The sequence below is a fragment of the Cupressus sempervirens genome, chromosome 2 (assembly GCF_028749045.1).
Source record: "Cupressus sempervirens isolate cs-2001-9-10 chromosome 2, ASM2874904v1, whole genome shotgun sequence".
Taxonomy (NCBI): Eukaryota; Viridiplantae; Streptophyta; class Pinopsida; order Cupressales; family Cupressaceae; genus Cupressus; species Cupressus sempervirens.
This window is the reverse complement of record NC_143119.1, coordinates 113,028,050-113,048,517: the sequence shown is the minus strand read 5'-3', so window position 1 is coordinate 113,048,517 and position 20,468 is coordinate 113,028,050. Positions and strand designations below refer to the sequence as shown.

General features: G+C 32.6%; 1 pseudogene; it reads right to left on the bottom strand.

Moving 5' to 3' along the window:
* Positions 1 to 15,466: 15,466 nt before the first annotated feature.
* On the bottom strand, positions 15,467 to 16,204 carry LOC149571284 (protein DETOXIFICATION 40 pseudogene; annotated as a pseudogene).
* Between the last annotated feature and the right edge of the window lie 4,264 nt (positions 16,205 to 20,468).

Below are 20,468 nucleotides of genomic sequence, written 5' to 3'. Positions count from 1 at the left end.
ATGTGGCAATAACTAAAGTTGAATTAGTGTCAAGTTGTGCCTGATCTCTATATCGCTAGCTGTGAGCTTGGCTAACCTCTTTTGACTGAATGCTAGTTCACTATAAGAGGATGAGCTTGAACTTGCATTCTTTCCTAATGTAATAAAATTTTCTCTTATGTCTGCATGCAATAGCTCTAATGAGTATATTGTATCTTCTGTAAAGAAATTTATATCATACAATTTCAAATATAAACAATTGATGGTAGTCAAAATTGTTTCTAGCTTAGTGATCATTGCTATAGAAAGCTCAGCTTGTCTATGTACAAGTTCTTGTGAAACTTTCTATACCACTTTATGCTCCATTATTCTCTTAGACCATTGTAATAATTTCTCATTGGTATCTATGTCATTTGACTAAATTTTATCAACTAAATGTATTAGCTGACCCAAAATTATATGTTGATTGTTCACATCTGTGATTCCAAATACATCTGTAAAAATATATTTAACATGATGAAGTACTTGTCTTCTCTTTTGCTCTCTTCTTATTTGTTATTGTTTTTCCTTATGAATCAACAAGGTTTGAAGCTCTTTCCTCTACTCTAATGTAATATTATATTCAAATCATACATAGGTAATGTAATTACCACATTAAGGCTCACTAACTCATCATATTCCTCTCTTGAATGAGTCATATCCTGAGATCGTGAGGGTATATCACTTGGTAGTGATAATTGCAATTATTTTTCCTTTTCACTTGATCTCATCTTTAGTTGCTACATTTGTGTAGAAATCACCTATTTCATAGGTGTCACTTTTGTAGGTTTTGTAGCCTTTGCACTCAGTAGTTGAATAAGAGCTTGATTAGCCTCTTTCTCTTTCTATGTGCCTTCATCCTCTATCAATTTAGTGCATTAGTCTTTCTCAAAATTTGCTTCCTTTTTCAAAATTTTCATACATGTTGGTGGTGTATATACAATTAAATCCTCAACAAGTTGCTTGACACTTGTATCCTCTATAGCTGATGTGGCATTAACATCATCTAACTTCTTATTTCGAGCTTTGGATATTCAATAATCTATAAAAAAATTAGGTTAGTATAGAGTTTGATTGAATCATTTATTAGGCCTTGAATTACCTCTTCTATTAGTATATTTGGAATAGGTGGAGGGGTGTTAGTGTCATCTTCAATTGTGATAGTCCCTTTCTATTCACACCTACTGACAAGTTGTTGAATCTCCTCAATCAACTTGACCATTTCTTGTTTGTATTCATCTTTGAATTCTATGGCATCTTGTCCTTCCCTTACTTCCAAAGATGGAGTAAGCACTCCAAATGCTTCCTTTCATATCCAAATACTATCCTTCAAAACTTCATGAGCTTTATTTTTTAAAACTTTATATGCCCTATCCCCCGGCATATTTTTTTTGAAAAAATCTTAAAGGGCTATAGACATATGAGTCTTCCCTAAATTTTACATAGCTTGTGCCAACATTTTCTCTCTTATTTTATTCTTAGTGGAGAATGCCCATTTCGATTTTGCATCCACTCTTTTGTATAATCCCACTAGAAATTTGATTCCCAATTCTAGGGATGTGTGCCTGAACTGGATCATCATGTCAATCATCGTGACTTCAAGCTTAACTTATCATCATTGTTTAAAGAATCGTACCGATTATCTTTGAATCCCAAAATACTTTCAAATTCTACCAATTTTGCACATACCTGATCCACAGTCATTGGAGGGATTCTCTTCACTATTTGTAATTTTCTTGTTTCATTAGACTCTATATTTTCATCATCTTCCTCCTCCTCTTGTGCAATGATAAAATTTATCTTTGGCTTTGATTGGACTTCAGTCAGTTTCTTCCTCTTGGATGGACTACTAGTTAATAGCTTGAAAGGAGGCTATGTAGTCCTTTTTCTAGTGTTGGTCACCTTTCTCTTTTGCCTCTAAGGTGTCACCATTTCTTGCATGTCCTTCTTTAGGTCAGTCTACAACTTAGGTTTAATAACAACAACCTTCTTCTATTTAGTGGCCCTTGGCTTCACAACTACAATAACAACCTGTTGGTAAACAAATTGTTCTTTCCAATGTAACTCTTACATGCCCGAACCTATGAGAAATAATTTAATACCAACAGTTGGATAATCTGTCATGAGATTGATAGATTTTCTCTGAATTGAAAGGTACAACTCCCTTATCAATGATATTCAATGAATTTGTTTGTTCCTAAACTAATTGGGCACGTTCTTAACTCGAGAACATAAGAGGAAAACCAAGCTAGCCCTAGACAGAACTAACTCAGGTAGAGAATTCAATTCTACACCTAGCCAACCCCAAGAATTCACACTTCCTATGACTCCCCAACATTGGTGATGCAATGTGAATGCTACGTATGCAAATGCAGTGAAAAATGAAATGAAAGAGAGTGTTAAATAATCCCAATTCTTGTAATAGGAATGTCTGCAAATACTCTGATCTACAACCCATTCATTATTCAACACAAGATGGAAGATGATGCCCAAAATTGAAAAATAACAATACTCTATTTGATAATAATCAAAAGAAAAATAACTAAATGCTCTGATTTAGAATAAAACCCCTATTGCTTTGAACATCACAAATAAAAATACTCAGATTTTATTTGCTCACAACTTATTCTCAATCTATTACAAAAACTCAAACTCTTAACATGCATAATGAAAATGAAAAAAATTAAACTAAGTTCCTTCCCCCTACTCCAGCTCTCTGTCTCTTGTAGAAAAGAAGAACCTCTGGCGATGAAAATGTTTTACAATAAATACATTCTCCAGCAACTGTTTGGTTTCCTCCGATGACTTTTCAATTCTTGTCTCTTTGACTTCTCATCCTTTTCTTTTGAAAATTGATATGCTTATTAAATTTTAAAGTTAATAATGATAGATATTAAAATATTAAAATTATATTTTAATAATTGACATTTAAATATGTTAAATCAATATCAAAATCTTTCCTTTGTTGAGCGGACAGCAAAATAAATACTACTGCCAGGTAAAAATGAGTCATTTTTTTTGGGGAATATCTTTTTATTCCACCATTAGATCGAGCTCATTTTTGGATATGTTCTTCCAAACTTAGTTATCTTCATCTTGACTAGAGCGTTCAGAAAAATAATCAATGAGTCAAAAGATATGAACTTATGAATTCTGCTCTATATGACTGCTACAAAATCAGAATTAATAAAATAAAGTTTCTAGCCATTCTTCTTTCAATGCTCTATAATCTATGTCTTCAATTTGCAAAAATGTTATCTTACATGCTTAAAATGTTAATTCTCTGCTGAAATTTGGGAGAAATTCTCTGGAATGCTTATAGTGGAAATCTAATTTTGGTCTTCTCCCTTTTGTGGAAAATTGAACTTTGATTGTGAAAGGCGTAGTGAAAAATGAATTTTCCATTTCCATGTAGTGGGCACAATTTTGATGTAGATTGATTCACAAATTATTTTTTTGGAGTGATCTTGATGCTAGACCCCATATACCTTCATTGTGGATTGAGATTTTCCTTTTCTCTCTTCATGTGGAAAATTTGACTTTGCCTGCAAAAGTCGTAGTGAAAAATGAATTTTTCACTATGCATTTTTCCTTTTGCTGGAAAATGAAATATTTGCTTCTCCAATGGAAAATTAGAAAATGACTATGAAAGGCACAGTGGAAAATGAGTTTTCCACTACACTTCATTTTTCCTTTGGTGGAAAATCCCAAGTTGACTACTCCATCGCAAAAAATTCAAAAAATGCTTCTCCAATGGAAAATTAGAAAATGACTACGAAAGTCACAATGGAAAATGAGTTTTCGACTACAATTCATTTTTCCTTTGGTGGAAAATCCCAAGTTGACTACTCCATTGCAAAAAATTCAAAAAGTGCTTCTCCAATGGAAAATTAGAAAATGACTACAAAAGTCGCAATGGAAAATGAGTTTTCCACTACACTTCATTTTCCTTTGGTGGAAAATCCCAAGTTGACTACTCCATTGCGAAAAATTCAAAAAGTGCTTCTCCATGGTGCAAAAATGAACTTTGACTTCTATTTGCTTCCACATTTGTATATCTAGACCCAGAAATAATTCAATCCTTCATAGAAACTTTGTTAAGCATACTGGGAACAATTTTTGGGAAATTATTTATGGGAGGCAACTTTAAAAGATTTTAAAATGGTGTACTAAAAGTTCACCTACACAACCTCAACAACCTTTCTTTTTCTTTGCTTCCTTACTTTAGGTGTGCCACAACAATCAATTCAACAATCATAGTCTCATATGTGCCAAATTGCTCGGCACTAGCATTTATTTCCTCTACCAAAAGTGTAGTAACTATTGTAGTTACCTCATCTACATTTACTTCATTGGCCATTGGCCTTAGCCATGCTATCCCCAGTAACATTGCCTATGCATACATTAAACCTTTATCTATAGTGAAACATACTTTATCATAATATTTGTCCACAACTAATTTTGGAATTCTCATTCTATTCTTCATTTTAACCTTGAATTCTTCAAAGTAGTGGTCTATTATTGCTTCAAAATTCTTTCCCAATCTACTTATTAAGTGAGTTAGTTGATCCATAGAAGTTCTATTCCTATCCCATGCAACTTTTCTAATGATAGGAAAATAATTTTGTACATAGAAAAATATGCAAAATAGTAATGACCCAAACTTATAGGAGGTGTTCTTTATTTTTCTCAAAACCTCTAGGTTCTCTATAAGTTGGTTTAGTTGTAGCTCAAAAAGATCTATGAATGATTCTTCTTCACAATTTTGTAGCCCAACCACTACTACATAGGGCACATTGTTCAATCTGCTAGATTGATAAAACTTGTGTGCAATCACACAAACAAAAAATTAAATTAATGGGTTCTCAATTTCATCAATTGACATTCTATGACCATTTCATTTTTCCTTGGTCAATTTTTCTATTTCATTCTTCATTCTATTCCTTATGCTCTTCAGTTGGTCCAATCTAGGGTACTAGTAGTTACTTTGTGAATGCTTGCCTTGTTGATCTTGATCGACTTACCTTCTAACCAAATTTTCATATCATGAACTCAGCTGATCACAATTCTAATCCATTCAACTTTAAATTTTTTTGGAAATCCTAGGGCATGAGTAAGCCCTTTCTCATAAGCTGCTCTAATCTTGAAATCTATGATTTCTCCAACTTTGCATTGATAAAATGATATTAAAACTTGAACAATCAAGACTCTGGGTGGAATTGATGATAAAGCTTTAATATCATCAATAGTGTTTTCAATATTAATTGAATTTTTAAAGTTGGGTGGAGGACTTTGATCATTCCTAATGATTTATGCACTCCTATCCTTCATTAGATGCCATTTTTGAACTAGGGTTTTAAGAAAAACTTTCAAAAATATCTTCATTGAATATTTAACTTAGCATTGAGAAGGAGACTTAATTTATTTTACAAATTCATTATTAAATTGTTGTGATGATTTTCTTTGGTCCCTAAAATTGATTCGATCACCTTGAAATATTCTTGTAAGCTCTTTGATCATTTGGTTAGTGCAAATGAATCACCAAATTTGATAAATACCTTCAATATTTCATTTTAGGTTTTCAATTAATGTCTTTGTACTTAGTTGGTGTATGAAAACTAGATCATTCTCCATTTCAGCTTGGTCAAGGTTATTCACCCAGTCACAACCAATTCATTCAGCCAGTATGTTATCTTCCTTGATCACTCAATCTATATTGCAAATCTTAGTCAATATAGATTATACCATTGATGCTTGGTACTTTATGATTTTTTTATTTCTAATAGTTTTTAATGCATCTTTATTTTTGCAAATATGAAAATTCATCACTTCTATGCTAGGAACTTGTGTAAAATATAGCATTGGGTATACAGTTCCTACATACTTTTTTTTTAGTGAGACGTGGTGTGATCACTTGGTCCATCAAATTGGGTGATCATAGTTTCATCTACTCTACTGCTTCTAGCTCTTACTATTTCTATCCATATTTTCTTTCCTTTGGGTTTTTCATTTCCATTATTGGTATTGGTGCTGGTGTTGGTGTTCTGGTTTTGCAATTTCTACTAATGCATGCAATTTTGAGACAGCTGAAACATACTATCTCTCCATTTAACCATTTCTTGTAATTTTTTCTAAAATGTGTTTTGATGCAATTCTTTGGAATATGTCGATATTCTCCATGATAGTGACAAGTATACCATGTATTGTAATCCCAATTATAGGAATTACCTTTCCTTATTGTATGAGTTTGTTTTTCAGGAAACTAGTTTGACTTTTTCTTTAAGTCTGCACTCATGAGCTCTATGTCCATACTTTTGACAATTGTAGCAATGACCTTGAAATTTAGATATATTTCTAGTTGAGTCATTATTCTTTGATTTACACTCATGTGCTTGATGTCCTACTTTCTTGCAATTGTAGGACTAGAAAAAGAGTAAATTTGCATAAATGAGAGAATCACTAATCTCATATAAAACTATGCAAACAAATATAGTCCAAACATAAAATCCATTTGAAATCACAAGAGATTAAAACAAGAAACCTACTTTCAAATGAAGCTCCTATGCTCTCCTTTCTTCTCCATAAATTTGAATTTTTCGTAGCTCTTGATGTTGACAAGATGTACCTACAACTAAAAGCAAGATAATGATATGACATGACAAAATGACAAGATATTGAGAATAATAGGAGAATGTGGTTAACCAAAACAAGTGCAAAGAGGCTCAATTTATAGGATTTGAGAGCAAAAATGCAAAATTGGAAGGAAAATGTGCAATTGGAAATTGTCATAGTTAAATAGCACAAATTAGAAAATTGTCATGAATAAGAGATTTAAAATGGAAAATGTTTCATAAAATGGCACATTATGACAAGTTGTAAGCAATTTGAATAGAAACATGCAAAAGCAATTAATAGAAGATGTGGAAAATAAAAGGGAAGCTATAAGAAAGGGAAAAGAAAGTGTAAGACTTGGAAAAAGGAAGGTGTAAGAGTGGAAGCTAGAAAATAGGAAGTTGAAGCACAATTAGTGGGAATGTGTAAGAGTTAGGATTTTTCAATTTAAAAACTCATAAATCACTCCAAAATGGAAATTAGAATTTAGGAAATAGAAAATTCCCAAAATTCATGGAAATGGAACAGTTAATTAATAAATATTAATTAATTGGGAATAATTAATAAAAGAAGATGAACTAATAAAATGAAATGAATTAAATGATTAAAGACATAGGAATAAAGCATGGGTTATTTAATCCTATAGTAGAAATTAATAAATTGACTGGTCAAAATGATGAAATAAATGCAAGATAACCCTATTAAAGGATCATGATGAAAATATAAATTAAACATGATGATATTGGATTGGACCAAAGCAATAATTGAATAAAATAAATGACGCTAGATGAATGACATGAAATGATGACTTGCCAAGGACACATGACAACGGTTGATGAAATATGACATTTAATGAACATTGTAAATGCCACAAGATTGATTGAAATTGATTGATAGGGTTGATCACAATAAAATAAAAAGAAATAGTCAATGCTATTAAATTTATTGAATAAAAACATGATTAGACATTGAAGGACTAAAAAATGTCAAGGATCAAATTGATGAAAATGATGATATGCCAAGGCCACAATACATGTATTCATGAATATTGATAAGGCACTAAAGGACGTAACAATACTTAAAGGATCGATGATGATAAGATGATATTGAAATGGTTTTGAATTGATTCTATGATTATCTTCATTTTGATTGAATGATGATCAAGTTGGCCAAAATATCAAAGTTAGTGAAATGAGAAAATGGGACAAGTTAGGATGTGAAAGTGATGAAAGAGTAGGTGCAAACCATTTTTGAGTGTCTACAACATGTGAGGCCTCACTTGATCTGTCATAGTATAGATGACATATTTGCATTATGACACTTCTAATTTTATGTTTTGATATACTTTTGAGACTATAGGGTTATGTTATATTAATATTTGCATTTTTTATGATCCATAATTATGTCTACACATTAAGACCTAAATGATATAATTAATGATTTAATTCATGTACTAACCTTTTTCAATTGCTTTGGTAGAAGCTAATGGCATAAACTACTTGTAATGTAATGTTTAAGTGGGGTATGTTACTTTCTTTTGATATTCGAGATGTAGATATTTTGACATTATTCAAGACTTAGTAGGATAATGGCTTATTTTATCTATTGATTTTGACATTTATAGTCATGTTCTACATCTATGATATGTACTATGAACCTGATATTGTAAATGGAATGATCGAACACATATGGATGCAACTTTATGACATGATAGAATTAGGTTATGATATGATGATTACGATGATTTATGATTTAATGTAATATGCAGATAAATGTTAATTTGGTGATGATGATTGATGATTTAATGTGAAATGTAGATAAATGTTGATTTGATTATGATGGTTTATGATATACAAATTTTGATATTTTAACATTTTGAATGATTTATTTATGAAAGGAAATTCAATTAAATTATGTTAATAAGATTATGTAACATTTGAAATTATATGCATATATTTATATGACCTTCTTGGATTACTAGTGCTCAAGTGTAATGTGTAGGAAGTAGAACCATGGAATTTTTGGGGGAAAACAAGTTCTAAACCTATTTGAACACAATTTAACCAAGGAAAATCTTTGGAAGATTCAAAAACCTCATTGTGATGTATTGTATTTCGTAAATGTAAGTTTTCTTGTATGTGGAAATGTTTAATCATAAAGATGCATTAGGGACATGTCATGGTGATGTGGAATGTGCTTTTATGTGTCACTTGACACTTGTGGATTTTGTGTGCAATGACATGTCATCTAGGGTTTTGGTTATAGTGGCATTTTATCCTAAAACTAATTACCTTCCTAATGAGTAAGTAATACCACTTGAAACTAATTACCTTGCTAATGAGTAAGTTAACCCACTTGACAAGGGGTAGGATGGGTCACAATCAAAGGAAATTCGAAATTTCATTTGAATAGGGTTTTGAGGGGTCATTAGGTGGTCCCAAAATGTCTTTTATGTGGAAATGAGTTGCCCATATAATAGTATAACATATAAGGGACCTAATTTTGACCATGTTAGTGCCTAGACAACCTAGGGGCCCCCTTTACCCATGCATTCTTCCATCAATTCGAAATTGGAGTTGTCACATTTGTTTTCTCTTATGTTTCCACTAAGTCAATTATGGCAAGGTAGGAAGGAGACACGTTTGTAAGAAGAAGTGGCTTGGTGTTTTTGCTAAAAAGATTTAGTGAGAAGGCCTTTTTAGGGAGTCTTGGAAAAACTAGTGGGGTGTTCACCCACTCTCTAAGTTTAGAGACAGTTAGGTTTTGGAGGGAGATTAAGGGAGCTCTACAGAAACTATCATTACCTTTAGCTTGGACCAAGGTTGGTGTTTCAAAACAATGTTCTCTCTTTTAGCATTTCATAATGAATCTAGAAGCATGGAGTAATTATTTTGGGATCATGCATTGTATAGTGAATCTTGGTATTCTAGATTTTGATATTGTGTTGTGATGGTGAGAATGTGTATTGTGTTCATATAATTTTATTGGTTTTCTTTCTTGATCATTTTGTTTTGATTTGAATGTCAAGTGTTGTTATGGGTGCGAGGGTTTCACCCACCCTTTTGGAAGGGAAGAGAAGTCTAGGGTGAAGGGCTTAGTTGGGCTTGAAATATAGTTGAGAACCTTGGAGTATGGGCTCTATTGTATGCCATATTTATTCATATCATGCTTTGGGGGTGATAAGGGAAAGATGGTGTAGAAAGGAAGTTAATGGTGTATGAGCTTCAAGGAAGCTATAGTTGTTGATAGTATGTTTGGAGGATGTTTGTGGAAGCCCCAAAAGGGCATGTAATTTTGATTAAATTGTGAAAATCCCCAAAAGGGCATGGAAAATTGCTATTGTAGATATGGTATGATATGACAAGTCTTCTTTTTGAAAGTACACCTTCACCCTATGTTCAATGGTTCCAATGGTGAATCAATGTGTAAGCCATGGGAGGGATTGTTTTGTGTTATGTGATATGTTTTATGCATTGGCAAGTGGTTGTATGTATGTATACCATTTGGACTTGTTTTCCATACTCGGTGGGTGGCTTCATAGAAGCCTAGGATGGGGGGTGAGCCTCCATGATTCCAAGTTTGTGTGTGTTTGCAGATTTTGTGAAGATGGATTCCTTGAAGATATTAGGGTTTCACCTTTGAAAATGCTGGAAAATCAAGTGTAGAGAGACCAATCCTCCTATATTATCAAAAAATGTGTTCTGATGTCAAATCTCCATTTTATTTCAATGTGATGTAAAACAAAATTTCCATATTATTATATATTGTTGAAATTGTGAAGTTGAGAAAATTGAACAAATTATCCTTTGCAAGGAAATATTCATTATGAATTTCACAATATGTGATTTGATGTATTAGAAAGAAGTTATGAAATGGTATCCTTCTTCTTATGTTAATTATAAATCATTTGGAGAATGTTTCATAGTTGACACATTTTTTTTTGATATAAGATGATTTAAATCAAACATAGATAATTGCAATTGTAAGTTTATAGGTTATGCATTCAATGAAATGGAAGAAAATTATTATGTTTTGATAGCTCATTATGCATGATCATTAATTCATTTATATTCCAAGTTATAATACTTTCTTAGGCGAGATAAATGGTATAGAAATATCAACTTGCAAATTAAAATTGGTAGGGGAGTTGAGTCAAATCATTTACCTTCTTGTAGGTACACTTTTCATTCTCTTGAAAATGTATGAGAATGTGAAAAGTAATCGATGCCTATTACAGAGCAATATAATAATTGGGAAGAATATACCTAGAATCTCCCTTATAAAATACCATTAAAATAATCACTCCATTTAGGAGGAAAGAAGAAAATAAAGAAAAATAACCATTTAAAGGACAAAATATGTCCACTCACATTGGAATATAAAACACCCTACCTAGAAGGACTGACCCCTAAGGATAGAGTACCTCTGCATATAACAAGGAACCAAGTAAAAGAAATATAAAACTTAATACTTGAACCAAACCCTAAATACAAATGTATTTTATAAAAAAAATAAAAAAACATTAGTGAATCCTATTTAATCAAGTCATTACCTTTTTGTAGCAAAATCACCATATTCAAATGGGAAAAATGGCCCCTGTGGTCCCCACTAGGTGGCCTAGCTTTGTCACACCTTGAGCACATATAAAAGGACAATGATGATGACTTTTTGACATGACATAGGACATACCACTTTCCTAGGTGCCTAGCAAATCTGATTTTTTTTGCAAAGTTTTAAAATTTGACTTCCTCCCAACCACATCGCACCCAAGAAGGAGGAACCATGCGCTTGAAAAGAGGGGATGAGTAGATTGATGTTGGGAAGTGGTCCATGTCAGGTTTAAGCCTTGGAATTATTGTTGATAGAACCCTTTTAACTAGGCGCATTAGGGAAAGGTATGTAACCTTGTCTAAAGCATTATTGGAAAGAGGATTAAGTGGGCACATGACCCCATGGCCTAGAAATTTGAATTGGGGTGGGGGGGGGGGGCAGAGTTTTCAAATAATGAATAAGTTGGGATAGGGGCATGTGGAGTTTAGGTTAGAGGTAAATGTTAGGATATAGAAATATGTTGATATTGATCTTAATATAATAAAGTTATGTATTAGGGGTTAATTAACTAATAATGTATGCTATTAAAGAGAATAATTAGGATGGTTGTGAAGTGCATTTTATTAATTGGGATTGCTAGGATTTTAGGGAAGCTCTTAATAAATAGGATTAACAAAAAGGTTAAGGGTGGATTGTAGTTAAGTAGTGAAGTATGTTATCTAAGCATAGTATGACTAAGTGGTGATTAGTACTTTTTAAATGTATTTAATTATTAGTAAATGTGAAAGTGTTAGTAGATATTAATAATAAGGTGGTAGCACTTAAGATTTAAATCAATAATTTATGATCTCAATAAGAAAAATTCTAGTACGTGACTAGGTTAGTAAGACATATAGTTAAATGCTAAGATTAGTGAATTAGTAGATGGTGCTAGTCTAGCTAGTGATAAGTATACCATAATTAATTATTAAATTAATATTAGTTTGTTATTAGCTAATAATATAAAAAGGTAGTAGTGTTTAGAATTAGAATAAATAAATAATTATATATATATATATATATATATATATATATATATATATATATATATAGAACATGTAATCCTCTAAATGATTCTAGGTAATCTCCAACTAGAAGATATGTAGAAAGAAGTTGACCAAATTCACACTTTATAGGTGATCTACAGAGGAGTTAGTCAGGGATGTGGATGAGTGCCTGATAAGTTAGTTGAGAGAAAAAATAAGTGAGTTCACCTTTGTTCATTATAGATTAGTGAGAAGGTTAGTATGTTGTAGGAGGGTGGTCAATTTAATTACTAAAAATTATTATGAGTTCTTCATAAAATGAATATGTTATTAATTATACAAATTATCTTGTGGTTAGAAAATGAAATATTAGATATAACCAATCACTACAAATAATAGTAAACATAGTAATCTTATAAGTTTCAATATAAACTTAATGCAATTAATAAAACTTGTTAATATTTGAAATCAAAATAATAACCATAACAATTAACTTATTACCACCTTATTACAACCTGATGCATCTTGTGTTAACATATGTATAGTGCACACTACTAGGGGAAAAAAAAAACAATATGAAGTGAACTACAATTAGTTTTTCTTAATGGTAAAGTGATGAATCCTTCTATGCTGACACCTAACCTAAAAGTGTATTACCTCCAACCCATGATTGAATTAGTGATACCCTAATGTCTTTAAGAAACATGGATTGTAGATTTCAATCTCTGTGTAGTTTGATAGAGTATATCTATTATACATAGAGACATGTGTATTATCCCTAGTTTTACCTTTCAAAAATAAAAATAAAAATTGGTGGTTGTGTTTTTCCCTATTAAATTTAGGGCATGACACAACAATTAAAGAAATTATCACTTGGTTTAGGTTTAGGAATTTTCTTACCATTTTTTCTTTTGGAGATGTTGGATGTATGACCAATTTTCCCATAGTAATGACATAAAATGTAAAGATGATTTGAATTTGATTTGATTTTATGTGGGTGGGGAAAGTGGATGAAAGTCAGGTATGAACAACAAACTTATGATCCTGTAACAGATTAGTGCCTTATCCATTGGGCAATTCATGAATCTCCCTGATGCATTTTGTATATCTAGAACACACATCTTATGCCAAGACTCTAGATCTATCCATTTACCTTGTAAATTGGATATCAATGTTCGATCTAAATCTCATTCTTACCTGATATCCTCCTCAAAAAACCTGCAACCTTGTTGATTTCCCTCAAGCATTTACATAATTCCTTGAATTACAAGCAACAATGAAGCAACATACAACCTTAAGGGACTACAACTATGATCTAGGCTCTTTGTTCAAAGATCATAAAAAATCACAACTCACTAAGAAAGGAGACAAGATTTAAACTGAAACTCAACATTTGATGTTCCTTGTATTGATTTCCTTGAAATAATACATAAAAATGTATGAAATTAACTCATAAAGAACCTAATAAACTAGACTATACAATGAACAAATGCTGTCATACAAGAGAGAAAATGGCAGGAATGAGAAACTGATGGGATGGGATGAGATGGGGGTGTCACAACCAAAGAAAAAGCTTCATGGTCTGGAACTAGCACATTCTAGATCTCCCATTCAGACTTCATCAATTCTAGAAACAATTCTACTAAATTTCTTCATTCCAGAGAAACTTTCCAATATTTTCCAATGGATGAAAGAAAGAAAGATATAGAAGGAGGTGAATTCCCAGATCTAGTTTGTAACTAACATGTGTCCCTTTAGAATTCTCTCTTAAGAAGCTGAAAATAATCTCTCTACCTTCTCTCCTCAACTGCTAATCATATCCCATTTTTTTTTCCCTTTCTAGGAGCAAAAACCTCAGCAAAAGACAAAATTCTCATAACTAATTTTGGATATGTCAATTTTGATCAAATTGAAGCCAAAACATCACAGAATTGAAACGTACTATGTATAAGACCTTTTGAACATGTTTTAAATGTTTTCTCACTAAATTCAACAACTGGATAATCAAAACACCCCTCAGAACACACGAATCACTCCTAAAGACAAAACCCTTTATAGCATGTACCATGGAACACCTGTGCAAAAACTGAACTTAGATTTGGAAAGTTCATCTCTTCTCAGTTTTGACAGTATATTGGAGTGCCCATTTTGGTGAAAAAATGCCCTTGTTATGCCCCTCTGAAGTTTAGGGTCCTTCTCATGGCTTTCATAGAATTTGCACAAAAAATTAATCTTTTCGAATAGTTTGAACTATATTAAAATTTAGACTTTATTTAATAATTTGATGAATTGCACATGATTTTTAGAGAAGGAATAATTTTTTAAAAAATTATTTAAGACCTTTGAATTTTTCCTGCCTTTTCAATCTGGGTCAAACCTAGTTTGACCACCCTTGACACGTGTCATCATTGGATTGGTTGAATTTTTGCCACATCATCTATCCACCTCATTTTTGGCTGGCTAGTTACCATGTCGCTATGTTAACTTCCTTGCAAATTTGTCATGGTGACATGGTGACTACCATTGGATTTGCCATGTGTCACCATCTGGTGACCTTTGATCATGATCTGCCATGTTAGCATTTTATTCACAGCCTGCTCGCCACATGTTGCCACTTGTCATCATGCATTTAGCTCTCGAATCCACCTCAACATCCAATCATTGCACATTGTTCTCACTAGATCTTCAAGTTTTTTGGGCCGGATTTGTGGTTTTTTGGCAAGTCGCTATGTCGCTTGCCAAAAAATCTCAACATTTTTCGATGGTGACATAGTGACCACAAAAAATCTCCACTTTTCCAGCGACTTTCTTGGAAGTGAAATTTTTTTGGCAAACTTCCTCATTTTGCGTGCTTGTCCAAAATTACCTCAAGTAACCTACTAGCTGGCATCCACATCCAGGGGCCCCACCTACAAGCCTTGGCTTTTAAAAAGCCCAATGTCTGTAGACACAATGCATTATGAGTGGGATTGTATTTAAACATTTAAAAACTTCCTCATTTGACCAATGTGGGATAAAACATTCTGAGACCATATCACGTGAAATGCCTCCACTTTGCATGAATTAATCCTGGTATTCATTGGCATATCCTATTCTCTCTAGCTTCAAACGGCTTCTCCTTGCACATTGGTTTATTGGCATTCATGGGTTTGTCTTGCAAATTTACTGAGTCACATTTGGAAGAGAATCTCCACCCTTGTGGCTTCAATGTTTGACCTATGGCCCCCTTCATTGCGTGGGTAGTTTCCTTTTCTTTTAGCTCATTTTTTTGATAGTAAATAGCAATAGAATAGTAATGATATAAAGAAAGAATATGTGGTCACTACTATCGTTGGAAATGTTGTTGCTTTTGGACTTCCAACACCAAGCTCATTGCTCAATCTAACACTAATAGCAACATTAAACCCAATATGTACCATGAATACCCATCCCAAGATTGATGTGAAAAAAAACAATGAATCTAGTGCAATCTCTGCATTTTTCAAAAGGCCAGCCAAGAGCACCATTATCTGGAAGTACCATGTTTCCAAACATAACCTGACAATAGAAGCAACTGATAGTTTTACGAAAGATGGCAATCCAGAGAAGGCCTGAAGAGAAAAGCCAATCCACGTTTTCTTGCACCTCAGACTCTTCATAACATAAATGTACTGTGCTATAACAACAATCCACCATGATAAACTCAAAACAAATGCTGCCCCAAATAGTCCCCATCCAAGCTTGTACATAACCAACCAACTCAATAACATGTGGATAAAAATGGTAACCAAAGAAATGTAAGCATTGAATGCCACAATGCTCTGTGCCTGCATAAACTTTTGGATAGGAAAATTAGTAGCATAGGCATATATTTGTGGGATTAGACCCAAAAAAAATATTGCTTCTACAGATGCTATTTTTTTAGACTCGAAAGTAAAAGAATTTGCTTGATTATTGTAAGGGGAATGGCGGTTGACATCAAGATGATTGTAGATCTTTTGGAGGTATATTCCCAACATTCCAAATCTTCAATGCATCAAGATAAATAGTCAATTTTCCAAGAACATGTAGTAACATTATTAGAAGTTCTTCAAGACTTTATCACTCTCCTTTTTTAGTCAATAACTTTGAAAGGTTTATAATGATTAAAATTATTATAATCATTGCCCCTTAAAAAAAAAACAAATGCCTATCAATTGCTAAGTCCTTCATAATCTCATGACATTCAGAGCATGAATGTTTTACATATATGCACCTTTTCTCTTTTGTAATTGTGCATAACTTTTCCCTTTTAGAAAATCCTCTATTTGCCTCAAAACCCGTCAATCTTGGTAGAATTAGTCGGGCCCCAAAGTGGGTCTGACTTAAAAAATTTCATTTTCAAATAACTGATCCATCAAATTGACCCATTTGGACATCTCAAACTGACAAGATTCAAATTCAATCATTGATTCATTATTTAAAAGTCACTTTTTAATCAATTCTACAAATTGGAAATTTGTGTCTGGAGGCCTACTAGCTGGACTTAAAAACTAATTCAATCAAGTAACCAGGCCACGAAAATCGGCATGAGTGTTCAATCCTACATACTCTATCATACTGCAAATTCTCAACCCATGACGAATTCCTAGTCAAAATATTTTAATTGCTAAACATCCATACTTCAATTATGCTAGAGGCAAACAATGTTAAAAAACATAAACTCAGCTTGGGTGTGGCATTATAAACTGGGTTATTGATCACTTGGGGTTCTGAAAACTGGGATATAGGTTCTTTTCCATTCAAAGGATAAGAGTCCACAATTAGGGGTTATGAAAAATAATAGGACAAACTTGGTAAACTTTTGAAAACAGGCACTTGGAAATTTTAAACTGGGAAATGTGTCAAAAAGTAATTTTTGGTAAACAGACGGACATAAGAAAGTATGCAAATGGATTCGTCATGACTTGGGAATTGGCATACTTTAAGGATTTTTAGGACACAATATGATAGTACAATATATTTAGGCTTACCAATCATGAGATCAAAGTTATAACATGCCAAACAGGGGTACAGATCAATCTGGATACCTTAGCCATAACAAAACAATGTAAACTAGGTTTTTAATCATGTTAGCAAATTGATCAAATGGATTCGTCATGATCTCAAAATTGGAACATATGAAGTGTCTAACCCCTGGAACACAATGCAAAAATAATTTCTTCATTTGGGTCAACTAGGTCAAAGATATCATTGGTCGAACAGGGCTTCCTAGAATTGTGAACAACTACACAAATGCACACAACAATAAATGACCAACTTTGAGGGGTTCAAAACCTAGCCAAACAGATTCAAAATGACTTGAAACTTGGAACATAGGTTTTCTTGTATGGACACTAAACACTCCCAAAGTAGTCAGTCATGAAACATTATAGGGTGCGAGATATTCAATTGTAAACAAGGCCTCCTGTCGCTATTTGACACTTTGGTAGAATTGCAAGTTTTGACACTAGATCAAAATGGGACTTCACTGAATGATTCAAAATGGAAAAATGACATTGTGGATCACATGCATATGTCAAATTAAAGGTGTTAAGCCACTCAACCACCATCTAGGCCTCAAACTGACAACTGACTACATATGCATAAAAAACATTTTAGGACATTGATTCTTCAAAATTTTTTATATTTGACTGAAAATTGACCATGCAATTTTCAGTTCCAATAGTGGCTCCATTTGGGCATGCATGTCCCTTGCAGGCATGGCAAAGATTCAAATCTCTGGAAGAAGCAGACTGCATACCTGAACTTCAAAAACTCCTCTTGCACAGCTTTATTGAAGGTATGGAAACAACTACTACTATGTACAAGTGATGGGCCCAGACCACCAAAAAGTTTTCAAAAATCTTTATCTCTGTCATACACCTAATTCTCATTGACATTTTCTTGAGGTAAGCTGAAATTATCTTTCTCATCAATTCCACCAATTAGATTAGCATCTTGAAATAGAATGCTTGGCAAAATTGAATTCACACCTTCATTCTCATAGTGCATGTACAAATCAACACTAAAATCTACATCATGCTCACTATGAAAATATGAATCTACTTGTTCATAACTATTGATATCAAACTAAAACTGATCATCATTAATTGATTCATGGACACCTTCAACCAGAAACACAAAAGTTTGATATTCTACTTCATTCAATGAGTTACATAGATTAGATTGTAACTCACCTTGTGCCTCCGGATGTGAAGAGTATGTAAAATCTGATTTCTCCTCATTTTCAATATTAGTACTCCATAAATTAGACTGAACATATGTTGGATTTTCTTTACATTCTAACAAATGATTAGATACCAAATCACAAGATTCATCATGAAATTGCCTTCTCACAATATGTCGATCTGTATCAATGTTTTCCTTAAATAACTCATTAGAATGAACCAATTCATTACAACTTCTTTCCTCATACATGAGCAATTTGAATGTATCTCGGCCTCATGAAAATAAGAAAATAGTGAACCAACAATAGACATTATCTCTACATTTCCATTCTCAACATAGAAGTCATCATGTGCATTGATATACATATTACCACCACATACACCTCCCAAAATTGACAGAGCATATTGTGAAACTATAGCTTCTTCAACATCAAGTTTAGGGGAAATGAATTCACTATATGAACTTGCAAAATGTGGAAAAGCACAAGAATCCTTGGATAGATCAGCATACCTTTCAAAATCATGAGCCAACAAATTGGAAATCTTATCAACACTTAACAAGACTTCATTACTAGTTTCTTTTCCTTGGCTGCGATTATTATCTAGATGGCTTAACACATTTACAATAGTAGACTCATTAGTAATACATTGTGAAAAATTAGAATTCTGATCATCCCATAGATCTTTTTCTATAGACAATACCTCAACAATCGGTATTGTAGCACCTTCACATTCATTACTAGAAGAAAGACTATTACTACTATCACACTTTTCTTCTTCTTTATACTCATCATCATAAAAAGATGAATCCACATTATGCATGTCATCAAATTGCTGATTACTATTCTTTGATTTATAAAACTAAGATTCTTTATATTTAACATCATTTTCAATGGACTCATTGCATTCACTATCATTTGTAGCATATTCATTTCTACTATCATTAGATTCATTAGTCTTCAGAGCACTTTCAACTTCTATGATAAAATCTTGGAATTCAATAATCTTTTTTGACCTTGACTTGGCTGGCCAATCAACTGAATGTGGCATAAAAACTTCTAATGTTACCATTGGCCATGAAGAGTTCTCAAGTCTAACGGAATCATCAAGATTCATAACTACTAAATTAAACTTCATGTAAGTTTGAAATCCATTAAGACCCTTAATATTACCAATTGTATTTCTTATGCAAATGATGGTCTTATTATGAATTTCTCTTTTCAGCCAAGCAATATTTGCATGAATACTTTCAAGAGTTGGTACATCATTTTCAAACCTAGACTCAGAATCCATCTCTTGAAATTTTTAAAAAATCCTACCTCTATTTTCTTAGTGTTGAAACCACTAGATGGAGGCAACCATTTTGTTCATTCAACTTTCATGAAAGATAGATACATGAAAATTAAAATACCTTTTACGTGTTGCTGTATGAAACCTCTGATTTGCTGATTGGCATAGGTGTAAACATGAAAAACTTCACACTATAGATAAAATCCTTTATAGAGCTGCCACCTCCTTGAAGAGGAAAATGAAATCACAACAGTGACTCACCTTTTGAGATCAACTACTTCAGTAGATACAAACAATCACATAATATATCAATCAAGAAATTGATACTCCCTCTTTCCCAACAAACTAGATCTGCCCACAAATACTGAAAACCTATGATATTAAAAAAAAAAATGCACTGGTACAGAGATTTAGATTAGAGTTGCCACTCACACTTAGTGAGAAAAGATTTAAAACAATTTTACCACTTGTACATTCTAAACTAGACTTTCAATACGGAAAACTTGCAGATCACTAACACCTTGGAAAGAGGATACACTTCATTTTTAGATTTTGGACTCTGATTTTTACAACAACAACTCACAAAATTGAATTGATTTAATATATACTCATTTCTCAACACAATTTACATCCAATTCAAGAACTACTACTGTAAGATAATAAAGCTTACTGGGGAACATGAAAATATAGTAAGGAGATGGACTAAACACATCAACTTATTGCTGTAATAAAAATTTCTCCATGTCTTTCCTTATGTTATGTTGAATCCTTTTAGATTCTCAAG